At 39.9% G+C, this 15,851-nt stretch overlaps 1 protein-coding gene across 1 annotated transcript in view; it reads right to left on the bottom strand.

Annotated features, from left to right (window-relative positions):
• The window catches only part of TSPAN7 (tetraspanin 7), a 120,828-nt gene that overhangs the window by 104,363 nt on the left and 614 nt on the right, over positions 1-15,851 (bottom strand). The window lies entirely within an intron of this gene.

The raw sequence follows: 15,851 nt of genomic DNA, 5'->3' as shown, positions 1-15,851 counted from the left end.
TCCCCTACAACAGTCTTTGTTACAACTACTCAATTCTGCTGTTTTGGCATGAAAGCAGCCATGCACTGTACATAGAACTGCTTCACAAGAAGAAGTGGCTAGTGAGATTTGGCCCACAGGATATATTACAGCCATGTCCATCAACATGGAAACATGGTAGGCAATCAATGGGGAATCCTCGTAAATAATGTTGAGCGAAAAATGCAAATTCCAAAACAATGTGCATGGCATGCTTTATTTATGCAGAGTTTAAAAATATGAAAACACTGTATAATATAACTATGTAAATGTAAGTATGAACAGATGTATAAAACAGGCTCAATTGATAAACTCTGAACTTAGCTTGAGAAAACTAATAAACTCTGAATTTATGATTGAGAAAAGAAAATTAGGGGAATAAATTGTAAACTTTTTGTATTTCTTTAGAGATTAAACATGTAAAGCAAATAAGGCATAATGCCAAGATCTGACAAAGCTGGTTAATGGAACACAGGTAATTATATCATTCTTAGTATTATATTAGAAATGCATAACAAAAAATTTAAATGACCAACAGGAACCAGCATTTTCCCTTATTCTTAAGACACAGGCTTAAAAAAAAGTTAAATATGTTTTGCTTTGCATTAATTTAATTCAGTCACTAAAATGCACTGGGTCAATGAACTGCTGCAGGTTAAATAATGTGGTAAAAATGCACTCCAACTTTGACAAATAAAACTACATACTAGCAAATGTCCAGAGTACTTTTATTAAAAAAAACAAACAAACAAACAAAAAAAAAACAACAAAGAACAGGCATTTGGCCTTGAGGTTAACATACCAGTTGGGATGCCCACATCCCAAGTCAGAGTGTGTGAGTTCAAGTTCTGCCTCCACTCCCAATTGCAGCTTTTAGCTTTAACATCACTGGGAGACAACAGTGTTGGCTCAAGTAATTGTGTATGGTCTTTGGGGCTCCCAGATTAGGCCTGGCCCACCCTCAGCTGTTGCAGGCATGTAAGAAGTAAACTGGCGGATGGAATCTCCCAATCTCCCAATCTCTCTCTCTCTCTCTCTCTCTCTAATAAAATAAATTTTGCAAAACAGTTTTCTTCTTTACAAAAATAATTCATGGTGTATGTAAGAGGAGAAAAAACATTGAATAATAAAGAAAAGCACACAGAAAAAAAAGTAACCCATAAATTCTCTTACCACCCAATAATAACTGTTGTGGGTCTCCTTCCAGAATGTTTCGTGCAGCTTTTTCTTTACAAAATGGCATACTATATATACACATGACTTCTTAGCTCATTTTTTTATCTCAAAATAATTATCATGTTACATACCGAGAGTTCACTTCTGACACCTTGGTTTCAAAGCTCTGATCTTTGCTTCCATGTGGAAACACAGACTTAAGAGAAAAAAGACTGAAAGAAAAAAAAGAGCCCCCAAAGCTCTCATTGAGGCCCCACTCAAAGGGCTGCCTGTTCTAAGTCATTTACAAAAAACTGTCAGACCAGCTACCACCTCTAAATTATCTTTTGGAAAATACAACATACAAAGAGCTTTCTTGTTTGTCCTCAAAACATCTCTGAAGAATATAAACTAAAACAACTGTTAGCTTCACAGCCCAAATAGAGCAGCTGCTGTTAAGGAGATTAATGAGTAACTTGCTCCAATCCTGTAAGAGAACCTTTATCCCTCAGACAAGACTTACGGGAAACGCAGGCTTCCATTAGCACTACTGGCCGTCTGCTTTGCTACACCTATTACACCTACTATCAGCAGGCGATTTAACATTAACTGAATTTAGAACTCCGGGTATACTGTGCAGCTGCAAGGAATACCATTTACTAGCTCATGCTTCTTAATTGAACCAATGGGCTTTTCAAAACTCTTCATCTCCACCCAACTTCTTTTAATTCCAAGTCTGCCTTTCTCATCACTTCCTATCTCCATCTAATCACCCTTCTTGGTTAGGACGTTTAAAAGGGGAGGATTTGAGAAAACTCAGAATCACACCTATTTGGTGAGGCTCCATCAGAACCAAGAAAAGCCACTCTTCTAAGCCACACTGGAAACTCGTGGGCCACTGCAGAGCTACCCAGAAACCTACATAGGTTGATGACAAGTAGTTCACTGGTCACACTACAGCTCTCCACCACTCAGATGCCTGGGCTACCTCTTCTTGGGTTTCTTTATCCTTCTGCCCTACAGGAACCATGTCTCTTCTTTCTTGAATTCAAATGTCTTAAAAAAAAAAAAAAACTGTTTCCAGGCCAGCACTGTGGCGTAGCAGGTAAAGCCCCTGCCGGTGCATATGGGCACCAGTTCCTGTCCTGGCTGCTCCAGTTCCAATCCAGCTCTCTGCTATGGCCTGGGAAAGCAGTAGAAGATGGCCCAAGTCCTTGGGACCCTGCACCCACGCGGGAGACTCAGAAGAAGGTCCTGGCTTTGGATCGGCCCAGCTCCAGCCGTTGCAGGCATTTGGGGAGTGAACCAGTGGATGGAAGACTTTCTCTCTGCCTCTCTGTAACTCTACCTTTTGAATAAATCAGTCAATTAAAAAAAAAAAAAGATCACCTCAAGTTCCCCTAAACATCCAAGAAACAAATATCCCTCCTGGGAATGCAGAATTTAAAAGGAGCTGATTTGAGATTAATATTATGTGTTCCATTTTGCACGTGTTTGAGGCACCACTAGATTTAAAAGATAGGGTGGCTCTCAGAGGCTTGTTTACCACATTTTTTTGCTGACAGAGGTGGCCCCAGGCAATTCTTTACTTTTGACCATCTGCCACCATCAACCAAGATCACAGCTGATCAACCCAGGGATCTGTCCAATATAAATATATTAGCAGGCCACACATTTAATTCCAAATTTTCTAGGAGCAAAAGGCAAATAGGTGAAATTAGTCTTACTAATACAATATACCCGAAATACTACCATTTCAATATGTAATCAATATGGAAATGATATATCTTACATTTTTCATACTAGCTCTTCAACATCTAGTTTATATTTTACATCTACAGAACATCTCAATTTGGACTTCCACATAGTATTTGACTATCTTCAAGTGCTTGCCTTATGGGACAGTAAGTGATTAGCTCTTTCAAGCTTAAAAAAAAAAAAAAAACAACTAAGACTTGCTTCACTCCCACTCCTACAGACCCATATTAAACTTTAAGTTACAATTATTATTTCACCCTGTATTTATATTCCCTAGTGCATAAGTCAGTAAATTACAGCCCATGGGTCAAATCTAGATAGCTATCTGTCTTTATAATAAAGTTTTATTGGAATATAGCCTTTCTCATTCACTTACATATTGTCTATAGTACTTTCACACTCTAATGGCAAAGTTGAGTGGTTGCAACAGAGGCTGTATGGTCCCCAAAGACTAAGATATTTCCTACACCTTTACTAAAAAGGGTTGCCAACTCCTTCCTGAGAGCAGTAGTTCCCAAAGTGTAGCCAGTGGACCAGTGCCAATCAACAAACTGTTATCAGACTACATTAAGAAGCTTGCATCAGAAAGCAAATTGACTTTGTAAAATTAGAATTTTCTGAATGAAGGAAACAGTATATTAATGAATAGCTGCTTATATCACCACAACTGTTTAACTTACTGTATCTTTTGTCATCATTTAAAAAAATTTTATAACCAAACGTATTGACTTTTTAATTGCTTCTCTGAGTCTCCAGTATACTTAAGGTCATTTTTCTGACTCCTATAATGTACATATGGTCTATATTTTCTTAGAAGGTGCTCTACTTTTTATTTAAGTATTTAAACCAACTGGAAGTTTCCATGTAATTTAAATCAAGGCTCTGATTTTATGTTCTCTATTTACATACCTAGTAATACCAGCATCATTTAAACCAACTTTTTGTTGTTTTACTAAAATGAACACCATTTTTCATTTACTAAATTATATACAATAGAATTCTGGATTCTTTACTGTTCCACTGTTCTATTTGTCTATTTCTAAGCCAACATCATATTGAATTGGTTAGTGACATTATAGGTGTATTTATTATATATTGCTACATAACAATATCACCATAAATGTAGAGGCTTAAAACAAAACGCATTTTATTATCTCAGTTTCCATGGGCTCAGGAGTCTAGGTAGAGCTTAGCTGAATTTTTTGTTTCAGGGTCTTACAAAGCTCCAAATTATTAGGTGGGGAGGTGGTCTCACTTGAGACCCAAAGGGGGAAAAGCTTTCTCTAAGATCACATGATGGTTTGGCCACACTCTGTTGCTTACAGATTGGTAAACTGAGAGCCTGTATACCCTGCTTGGTGTCAGCCAGAGTACTGGCCTGAGTTCTTTGCCATACATCCTGTCCATGGCGCAGCTCACAATGGAAGCTCAATTCTTCAAAGCCAGTAAGGGACAGATTCTCTTACGCAGTAGATTTTACAACCTAATGTAATATACAATGTGCATGCATTCACACACAGTTGATCACTTTTGATGTATTCTATTAGTTAGAAGTAAATCAGGGGTACACCCCATACCCAAGCAAAGATTACACGAGTGTATGAACACCAAAAAGTGGGGCTCATGGATGCCAACTTACAGTCTGTCTGCCACAAGAGTACATTCTGATAATGGGTAAAGCACATATTCCCTTTCTTTCCCCAAGTTTCTCTTGATATCTCATGCATTTATTCTTCTACAGAAACATTATGATTTTATCAAGCATTACTACCTCCTTTTCCCAAAATCCTGTTTGGATTCAATTTGGAAATATATTAAATACATTTTTAGAAAACGGAAATGTTTGTGATATAAAATCTTCCCACCCAGAAAACTAGGTGTCTTTTAATCAGTTCAGAATGTATTTTATGACCTTTAACAAGACTTTAGTTATCTGGGGCCAGTGCTGTGGTGCAGGTTAACGCCCTGCCTGGCCTGAAGTGCTGGCATCCCATATAGACACAAGTTCGAGACCCAGCTGCTCCACTTCCCATCCAGCTCTCTGCTATGGCCTGGGAAAGCAGTAGAAGATGGCCCAGGTCCTTGGGCCCCTGCATCCACATGGGAGACCCGGAAGAAGCTCCTGGCTCCGGATCAGCACATCTCTGGCCGTTGCGACCAATTGGGAAGTGAACCAATGGATGGAAGACCTCTCTCTCTCTCTCTCTCTGCCTCTCTCCTCTCTGTGTAACTCTAACTTTCAAATAAATAAATAAATCTTTAAAAAAAGACTTTAGTTATCACTATATAAGAACCTTGCCTTTCTTGTTAATTGTATTATGAAGGAGTTATGATTTCTACTGCTGCTGCAGATGAAATGTTCTCTTTCCTTTCCTTTTCTGAGTCTTGCGCTGAAATAAAAATAAATAATTCTTGTGTATTTGTCTTGTATCCAGCCACCTTATCAAATCGGGAATTTTTAAATAGAATGTTTGAGCTTTTTAGTATACAAGTGCATCTGTAAATCTGTAATTTCATCTCTTCTTTTTCAATGTTTTTTTTTTCTTATTGCATTTGCTAAATAAGCCAAATTATAAATGATATTGGTAAGCAGGAATCTGTCTCTAGCTCCTGGTTGACTCAAAGGATTTCAGAATTTTACTATCTGGTTGAACAAATATGGCTATAAATGGATTTCAAAAATTTTGTACTAAAATATACTCATGTTTTAATTCTGTTTTCCATAAACTTCTTGAAGTGCCCTTCTACTTACTGTTGGTTTTAACATTTGTTCAATGGAAATCATCTATGTTAATAAAAATAATGGTAGATACTCCACTCTCAAGGGGATAGAGTATAACCCTTTACTCCTTAACTGTGAACTATGCTCAGTGATTTTCTTCAATGGATACATTATCAAGAGGGGGAAAACTGTAATTTTATAGGAGACAAACATGACAAATTATTTCAACCATGTGATGGTTGTTAAAGTTACCAAAACAAGAGAAGTTTGAAAATCATCACAGCCAAGAGGAGCCTAAGGAAGCATGGTGACGAAATGTAATGTGGGAGCCTGAATGGCATCCTGGAACAGAGAAAGTATACTGGGTAAAAACTAAGCAAATATAAAGCATGGACTCCTGTTAATAAAATATATATCAATACTAGTAACCAGAACAAATATATGCTATTAATATATTAACAATAGGGGGACTTGCTTTTAGGATATGTGATCTTCATGTATTTTCTCTAAAATTGTTTTCTGTAAATTTAAAACTTCTAAAATTAAAAATTTTAAATAATGGAAGTCATCAATTCCTCAGTTTAAGTGTCAGGTTTATATTTATTCATCCTAGATAGAGACACCTTTATCCCACCAACAGGCTTGAACTCAGTGATCCAAACTCCTATGCAAGCCCTTCTAGAATCCCAGCTCTCTTCAGTAGCAAACTACAAAATCCAAAAAGTGAATCATCCTTAACTTCCAGAATGAGTATTGCTCTGGTCAATTTATTCATTTAATAAACATTTAATAAACCTCCCATGCAAGAAACTAGGGAAAAAAGCAATATTCTGTACCCTAAGGAATACCATTACAAAAACATATATGTATTAAACTTTAGTATACAAAAGAATCTGAATGTCATTTGACTTTCAACACTGCAATGAAGTGGGTTAGCACATATATCTTCAATTATGAAGAGGAAATTGAATCTCAGACTATGTGACTTGTCTGAGGTCACACTGCAAGTGTTCAAGGCAAGACTTCGCATAGGACCAATTTCAAACCTTCTGCAATTGAAAAAAAAAATAATTACAATAATACCAGGTGATGCAGTTTAGAATACAGAATAGAAATTGAGAGGCACTAGCAGTCCTCAAAAGCTTAATCAGAAATAGAAGCTGAACCCAAGTAGAGATAGGGGCACACAGGCAATATTTAGGGACATTTTCCATGCAGCCTCATTATCAAGGTTACCTTTGAGAATTCCTTGTCCAATCGCTGGAAAGCACAAACTCTTAGTGTTTGCAGAATGATTCTAACAATGATTTGACCTAGGAGTTCCGTACATCACCATAATGATGTTTGGAGAACAGTTACTTGAGGTACAAGAGCTATCTCAGTCCACCAAGAAGCAGGCAGTGTGAGGCAGGAATAAAAGTCCCTACACTTGTAGCTAGGATGAAAAAATTATTGATTACTCAGCAGCCACAATAACCAGTAACCACCAGCACTTAGTTTTAAACCTATTTGATCAATGGCAATTCACCTCAGTACAACCATCACTGACAGCTCAGTTTGCTTCAGGAAACATACTTCTGCATACCAACTACAATGGCAGTCTCACAAAATTCCAAGTCAACCAATCAGCGGCAGACACACTACAATGAACATGCTTTTCAGAGTCCATCAAAAGCAATCTCATTCACATAACCATACTTCTAAGGTCAAGCTCAACGAACTACTCATGCCTCTATAATCAAAATCACTAACACAGTCCCCCAAAGTATCAGCCTTCTACTTATAGTTTGTGCTTGACCAACACAGCTCTCTCAGTTTGATAAATAAGGAATTCATCTTTTTATTTTACATATTGGGTGATGGTCTCATCTTCTGACAGAGGCATACCAAGAGTCCTTCTAACTTCTTGGAACAAGTGAACAAAAATAGATTCCTCCAACCCAGTTCAATGGGCGAGAAAAATACAGCATTGGCTACATCTTGCCTTGAGTAACATTCTGCTCTAATCAGCTTTAGTACCACAGATAACATCAAAGGAAAGCATTCATAAGGTAAAAATTCATTTATAACAGACTGCATCACAGACCATAGAGCCACAATCCAGGAATCGGAATGAACTTGGCAAGGCTTTTTGGAAAATCCATACAATCAGGCTCCTCTCCACATCAATTAAAATTATGACTCCAGAAGTGAGACTGAACATCTGTATTTTTAAGAAGCCCTCAGTGATTCTGCTGAACACTGCTTAATCAGCAACAAATAGCAAGGTCTCCTAAGAGTGATGAGGATCTTGGGCAAATAAAGCCCAAATCAATAGGCCAATAACTCCCTAGTTACCTACAAATCCAGAAGACTTATGTAAGTCAGGCCTGCTATTATCTACTGGTTTATCTCTGGGTCAATGCTTCCTGGTGCTAGTTGAACAGCTAAATTACCCAGGAACTTATTTTTTAAATATTGATGCTGGCACCCTGCCCAACCAGTTTAATGAGAATATTTTCTAATTAGGTCTAAGCATCTTTTTAGAGTACTTTAAACAATCCTGATGAGCAAACAGGGTTGAGAATCACTGGTGTAGATTGTTCAGCTAGTACCTGCACCTGACACACCCCATCATCCTCTAGTGTAAGACATCTGAAATGATAGGAAAATCCCAGCATTCCTTGCAAAAAGCACTAAAGACAATCTTCCACAGAATTGTGATCCTTAATTCTATTACCAAACCATCTTAAACGCCTACATATTCAACAGACCAAAAACAACCAAAACAGAAAACAACACAAACTGCTGTGTTTTCCTCCCCATATTCTTGTCTTGATGAAAACTGGGGATCTGTATAAAAGAGGACAAAAACGTTCAGCCAAGAATGAAAAGAATTTTATCATGGCAAGGGTGATGACAGCCAAAAGAAGAAATTTAAGAGTAGCAGTCTAACAATGTGCTTGCCAAATAACTCAAATAAGAAACCACTATAATGGGACCAAAGAAGACAAAAACCTAAGAATACATATTTTAAAGTGCTTTTCAAATTGGTTTAGCACTGCATTAGTCATCTACATCAAGGGTTTAGCCACAGTCACAAATGACTTTCAATTGCCAGTGTCTTCTGAGGTACTTACTTCAAACAGTATGTAATGCTGCACAGTCAATGAATCATAAGTAATGGAGCTTATGGTAAAGTCAAATCAAGAACTCGAGCTGTGATTAAAATGGAGGAAAGTATTTCATTCTATTTGGACAAAATTTCAGCTAATTTTTAAGCAACTACTATGTGGAAAAAATTAATGCTCCTCAAATGCTATAAAAGGCAATGTACACATCCTAACTGCGGATTTCATTTGGGAAGGGAAGTTGATTAGAAATAAGCAAGGACTTTAGATTATAAGGTACAAGACACAGAATAAACATGAAGGGTTATCATTGTAGCAACAGAAGAGCAACAATCAGTTTAACATCAGGACACCACCCCCCAACACACACAAAGACCAGATCACTCTATAAACTCTACTATGTCTGCATTATATTAATCCAACAAGGTCTTGATTGGGTCAGGAGACACGTGGGTCTTCACTCCTGGGAAGAAATGAAAAGTGCAGAAAAAGCAGCAATAATCTTCACAACTTCATTCCCATTCGTCCAGACTCTGATGACTGAATGATGTTATAGAGGATTTGTCCACAGAAGCCTGTTCCAACCTAGAAGGCTTCGCTTAACATCCAAAAGCTTTCTAAACTTTGAAAAGTAGATACCAATATTTATTAGAATAGCTCAACTATTGCCATTTTAGATCCTCTAGTCAATCACTCACTATCAACTGTGTATTTAATTAGTGCCATGTAATGTAGAGATACCAATATACAGGACTTCCAGTTAAAGATGATGGATTGAACACATCCATTTACCTTGGCTCTCCCTCAAAACTCCATTGAAATGACAGTAAAAGGATTTTTAACCCACAGGAACCAAGAGAATGGAAGAGACAACCACAATATCTTGGAAGCTTAGAAAAAGTCAATTCTTACGGCAGCTGTGAGAAAAGTTCAGAATAAAGTATTTGCATCCAAGCATTCCCCCAAAGACTCAAAAGTTGGCAGCTCCACGGACACAGAGAATTCAGGATGAAAGGGGGCTAAAATACGGAGGATCTGGTAAAACATTTTGAAAAGCAATTAGATCCCCTCCAACTTCTTGTCTCTGTTCTCTCCTCATTTGTACCATTGGCTTCAGATATTTATTCTTTGGACGGTGAAACAGAAGGTCTCTTAACTGGGAAGCACAGGCAGAGTGTACATGGATTCTTCTGTGGGAAATTTGATCAGACCAACAGAAAAGACCTAAAGTTATTGACTTTGGTTCCAAAACATAACTGCGCAGCAAAATTACCCAACTTACAATCAGCAAACATGGGAGTGGGTTCATGATAAGAGCTTCCAACCAGTTTTTATTGCCCGCTCTTTTAAACATGTACAGAACAAAGAGCAAAATACCACCAGAAAGTTGAGGTAAGCCTGTAACATGCCATAAAATAGATCAGTTGAAGGAAACCATGCAGGAAGAAGCAAACTTTTTTTTAAAAGATTTATTTATTTATTTGAAAGATTTACAGAGACAAAGAAGCAAAGAGAGAGAAGAGTCTTCCATCAACTATTTCACTCCCCAAATGGCCACAATGACCAGAGCTGTGCCAATTCAAAACCAGGAATTTCCTGAGGATCTCCCACGAGGGTGCAGGGGCCCAAGGACTTGGGCCATCTTCCACTGCTTTCCCAGGCCATAGCAGAGAGCTGGATGGGAAGTGGAGCAGCCGGGAATCAAACTGGTGCCCATATGGGATTTCAGCACTGCAGGCAGTGGCTTTACCTGCTGCACAGAGCCAAACCTGAAGCAAACTTTTCAAAAAAATTCCTGGGGAGGGGGCCAGTGCTGTGGTGTAGTGGGAAAAGCCGCTAGAAGATGGCCCAAGTCCTTGGGCCTCTGCACCCACATGGGAGACCCAAAAGAAGCGCCTGGCTCCTAGCTTAGGATCAGCACAGCTCCGGCCATTGCACCAATTGGGGAGTGAACCAGTAGATGGAACACCTCTCTCTGTCTCTCACTCTCATTATCGGTAAGTCTACCTTTCAAATAAATAAATAAAATCTTTTTAAAAATTCCTAATACTGTCAGAGATTTTTAGACGATGATACATGAATGCAACAAGAGCACCATGCTAGAAGAAAAGAATATTCTGATCTCAAATGCAATCACAGAAAGATAAAGTGGCAGAGATCTCCCAGAGAGTAAAGCAAAAAGAAAAAGTCGAATTTAAAAACAAAGAAACCTGGGACTGAAGCTGTGGTGTAGCAGGTTAAAGTCTCCACACGTGGGAGACCAGGCAGGAGCTCCTGGCTCCTGATTCAGGCCCTGCCGAGCCCTGATCTATGCAGGCGTTTGGGAAGTGAACCAGAGAATGGAAGACACCCCCCCCCATCCCAGCCCCATCTCTCCCTCTTTCTCTGTCTAATTCTGCCTTAAAAAAATGTAATTGAGCCCAAAAGGTTGATGAAGTTCTATTCATTCATTCTTTATATAAGTATTTAGGGGGCAGCGCTGTGGCATAGCAGGTAAAGCTGCTGCCTGCAGTACCAGCATCCCATATGGACACTGGTTCAAGACCTGGCTACTCCACTTCCAATCTAGCTCTCTGCTATGGCCTGGGATAGCAGTGGAAGATGGTCCAAGTCCTTGGGCCCTTGCAACCGTGTGGGAGACCCGGAAGAAGCTCCTGGCTCCGGATCGGCCCAGCTCCTGCCATTGTGAGCATCTGGGGAGGGAACCAGCAGATGGAAGACCTTTCTCTTTTTCTCTCTTTCTCTCTGCCTCTCTGTAACTCTACCTCTCAAAAATAAATAAATAAATATTTAAAAATAAATAAATATTTCCTGAGTAAACCTATGTGCCAGGGACTGTTTCCTAGTCTTTAAAGCACAAGACAACTTACTTCTCAGTGGATTTTCCCCCATCCTTTTCTGTAAACCTGAAAATGAAACAAACAAACCAAGGAAAATAAAGAATCTACTTACCTAGCATTTAGGTGATCTTATTTAACTGGAATACAAATCATTCTTGAACACAAATTATAGAGTTACCTACCTTCTGTCTTCAAATAATGGATTGTGGTATACCACAGAGAATGCTTGTATTTTTACATGTGATTATGTTGAGCATGATCTGATATGGTAGTTCCAAATCCAGTGAGTTCTTCGTATGACTCCACTTTTCTTTTTTTTTTTTTTTCCCTACTTTTCTTCATAGGACTTACCACTACGTAAGCCTAGCAGTGCAGAGGTGACTGGCACAGCTGACATTTTGACCCAAATAATTCTTTGTTGTGAGGAGTTGTCCTGTGCATTGCAGGATGTTTAGCAGTATCTGTGGCCCTTACCCTCTAGATGCCAACGGTACCCGCCCTCCCAGCTGTGACCAGAAATATCTTCAAACATTGTCAAGTATGGGGAAAGAGAGCAAATGTGACCCCTGTTGAGAATTACCACTTTAGAGAAATACCTGAGAGAGGAAGAATGCTTATAGACCAAAGAAGAGGCCAGATAAACAATGATCTCCCTTTCATAACTGTTGATTTATCATTTAAGAAACATCCAAGTACATCTTGAGGCTACCAGTATACCACCATCTTAAAGTCAAATGCCCTTGATCTAAATTCAGATCATGGAAGAGAAGTCCTACTAATACAAACTCACAAAGAACACTAATCTTTCCTCCAGCTTCCACTTCAAAGAGCACCAAGGTCATCTTTTTTTGTTGATTACCTAGCATGATCCCAGAAGTTCTGAAAAATATTTGAGTACCTACTATGTATGTGCCAGATACATTTGGAGGTGTCAAAGATTCCTATATCAACTGTATTTACTGGATTGAGAAATCACTCTTATAAATAGCATTGAACAGGTAAATCTTCGTGATCCTGAATTTGGCTAAGGATTCATAGATGTAACACCAAAAGTATGAGCAACAAAATAAAAAAATAGGTCAACTGAGCTTCATCAAAATAAAAAACTCTTGTACTTCAAACACCACCAAGAAAGTCAAAAGATAATCCATAGGAGAAAATACTTGCAAACCATATATCTGATAGGAGACTTGTATCCAAAATATATAAAGGAGACTTACAACTTAACAACAAAGACAAACAACCCAAATAAAAAATAGCCAAAGAATGTGCATTTCTTCAAAGAAGATATGCAAATGACTAAAAAACACATACAAAGATGTTCAACATCAATAATCATCAGGGAAACTCAAATCAGAATCAAATGAGATACCACTTCACATCTACGAGGTCTGCCATAATCAAAAAGTCACATAATAACTAATGTTGGCAAGGGGCTGGCGCTGTGGCATAGCAGATAAAACCTGCAGTGCCAGCATCCCATATGGACGCCAGTTCGAGTCCCAGCTGCTCCACTTCCAATCCAGCTCTCTACTATGGCCTGGGAAAGCAGCAGAAAATGGCCCAAGTCCTTGGGCCCTTGTACCCACGTGGGAAACCTGGAAGAAATTCCTGGCTCCTGGCTTCAGATTGTCCCAGCTCTAGCCATTGTGGCCATCTGGGGAGTGAACCAGTGGATGGATGACCTCTCTCTTTCTCTTTCTCTCTCTCTCTCTGTGTGTAATTCTGACTTTCAAATAAATAAATAAATCTTTATTTAAAAAAATAACTAATGTTGGCAAGGATGTGGAGAAATTGGAACTCTCACTCTTGAATAGAATGTAAAATGATGCAGATGCTTTGGAAAACAACCTGGCATTCCCAGGTATACACCTAAGAGAAACGAAAACACATTCACACAAAAACTTGTATGTGAATGCTCACAGTGCCATTATTCATAATAGCCAAAAGGCCTAACAACCCAAATGTTCACCAATAGACGAATGAATAAACAAAAGGTGACAGTCACTAAAAAGGAATGTTATTGAACCATATAAAGGAATAAAGTACTGATACAAACTACAACATGAGTGAACCTTGAAAATATTACACTGTTTGAAAGAAATCAGTTACAAAGTGATAAGCATTGTATGATCATATATATATGTATGTGCGTGCATATATATATATATACATAAAATGTTCAAAATGGATAAATATAGAGAAATGCAAAGTAGATTAGTGGTTGCTTAAGGTGGGAGGATGTAAAATATTGTGTGGAGGCGGGGAGTGGAATGACAGCTAGAGAGATGGGGCTTCTTCAGATGATAAAATATTCTAAAATTGACTGGGGTAATGGTTGCACATATCCATGAACATGCTCAAATACATACTATTTATAATATCCTAAGCCCCACTGAATTGTACACTGCAAACTCAGTGACTTTCATGTGAAATGGCTTAATAGAGCTGCCTTAAAAAAAAAAAAATCAGTACTTACAGTCCAATGACAAACATGGCATTGGACCGTGGTTTAAAAATCAAAGTGTTTTATTCAAAATACCTTCACATCTGGGAGATCTCACTCTCTCGGTTGTGAATGCTATTCAAACTATTGAAAAGGCTCCAGGCAAACATTGTATTTAAGACTATGGAAACCTGGAAAGTAGAAAAAACTTAAGTGCAGGCATCAAGGAACTTCTGGAGGACATTCAGTGCCCCGATTAGCATGTATTAGGGGGCATTAAGTAATGAGACTCAAGGGGAGGAGGGGTGCAGGCAAGGAGTTAGGAGCGCCCAGGAAAACCTCAGCCTGAAGAGCTGCTTCTTCACCAGCCTGCAGTGAGGCTGAACAAACAACCTTCCTTCCAGTGCCCGGCAACCCTTAGTTTTCCAGAAGCTAAAAATGACTTCTATCAGTAACAAATGAGAAGTCACCTAAACAGTAAAGAGCCAAACAAAAGGAGATACAAGGAAATCATTTAAAAGCCAAGCCAGTTTCCAGGAATGGCTACTGGGAAGTTTCAACAACAGCAGGCGTTATGGTTTTTTTCAGGAAGAACATAAAATGATATGATCCGTGCACAGCTCATAATTCTACCACTGAGATGTTTCAACCTGTGTGGTTTGCAAGCCAAAGAGAGTCCTCTTCTGCGTTTGCCTTATGTGATCTACTGTATCCGTTCATCTGTTTGATATTGCAGAGCTCCTGATACAACCGGTCCTGGAGCCCACACTTTCCCCCATCCGAATTATCACCACTGCCAGTGACAAGGAATTGCCCGGGGTGGAGGGCGGGAGAGGGGTAATCGGGGAGATTTTTTGTTTGTTTGTTTTTTAGTCTTAATAAATCTCTGCTCCCGCCCTGGCCGTTGCAAACAGCACCAGTCACCATCACGCTGCGCCTGGGAACCTCATATAGCGCTGTGCTCCACTTTCAAAGCAAAATTAGGGCTAATGGGGGGGTAGGGGGGTAAGGTGAAAAACAACCAAAGGCAGGACTGGCTTTTCCTACAGAGCCTCAGGTTTCAAAAAGACTTCCTTGGAAGCTGAAATGACCCAGATTACAGGGGAGGAGGGGTGCAGATAGCCCGCGGCGGGGTGGCTGTGGCTTGGTGTGGGAATGGGAAACCAGACGGGGCTCTACATGTTAAGATAAAGCACGGGGAATGGTCTTTTAGTACCACCCACCTCTCCAAGTGAATCACTGCAGTATCAGCCCTGCACCGATTCCACGAATTGCCAAACAGGATGAGGTAAGCCTGGAGCCCCCTCCTCCCCGCCTCCTCCTCCCGCGCACAGAAGGGCTTATCCCTGGGCGAGGTGCACCACGCAGCCCCCCGCGGCCCTGGCTGAGGGGCTGACGTCACCCTTCTGCATTGAGCTCCAGCGGTCGGTGGCAGCGCTGGTTAGATGGGGAACAGAGTTGGGGCGCTATCGCTGTAGCCAAGCGGCGGGGGTCTTGCCCCAGCTTGCTGCGCATAGGGTTCATTCCGTGAAAGAGAGAGACCAGACGGAGCGTGTGAGGACGGAGAGGGGTAGGAAAAGGGTCCTACGACCCCGTCTCTTGGATCCCCGAGAAAGCTCAGATATGCCCCTGACTTATGTAAGACTCCCCTCGGTGCGCCTCCACGCGGTGACGGCACAGGCTCCCCATTAGTGCTTTTGGGGGACTCTGGTGGCCCTTGTCCAGCCTGGCAGGCAGAGGGGCTGCTCGCGCCTCTCTCCCGCAGCCTCGCGGGGTCGGCAATAACTGGGAATCTGGGATCA

Source organism: Oryctolagus cuniculus, chromosome X (assembly GCF_964237555.1).
Source record: "Oryctolagus cuniculus chromosome X, mOryCun1.1, whole genome shotgun sequence".
NCBI lineage: Eukaryota > Metazoa > Chordata > Mammalia > Lagomorpha > Leporidae > Oryctolagus > Oryctolagus cuniculus.
Note: the sequence above shows the minus strand (reverse complement) of the source record. Positions and strands in the feature narration are given on the sequence as shown.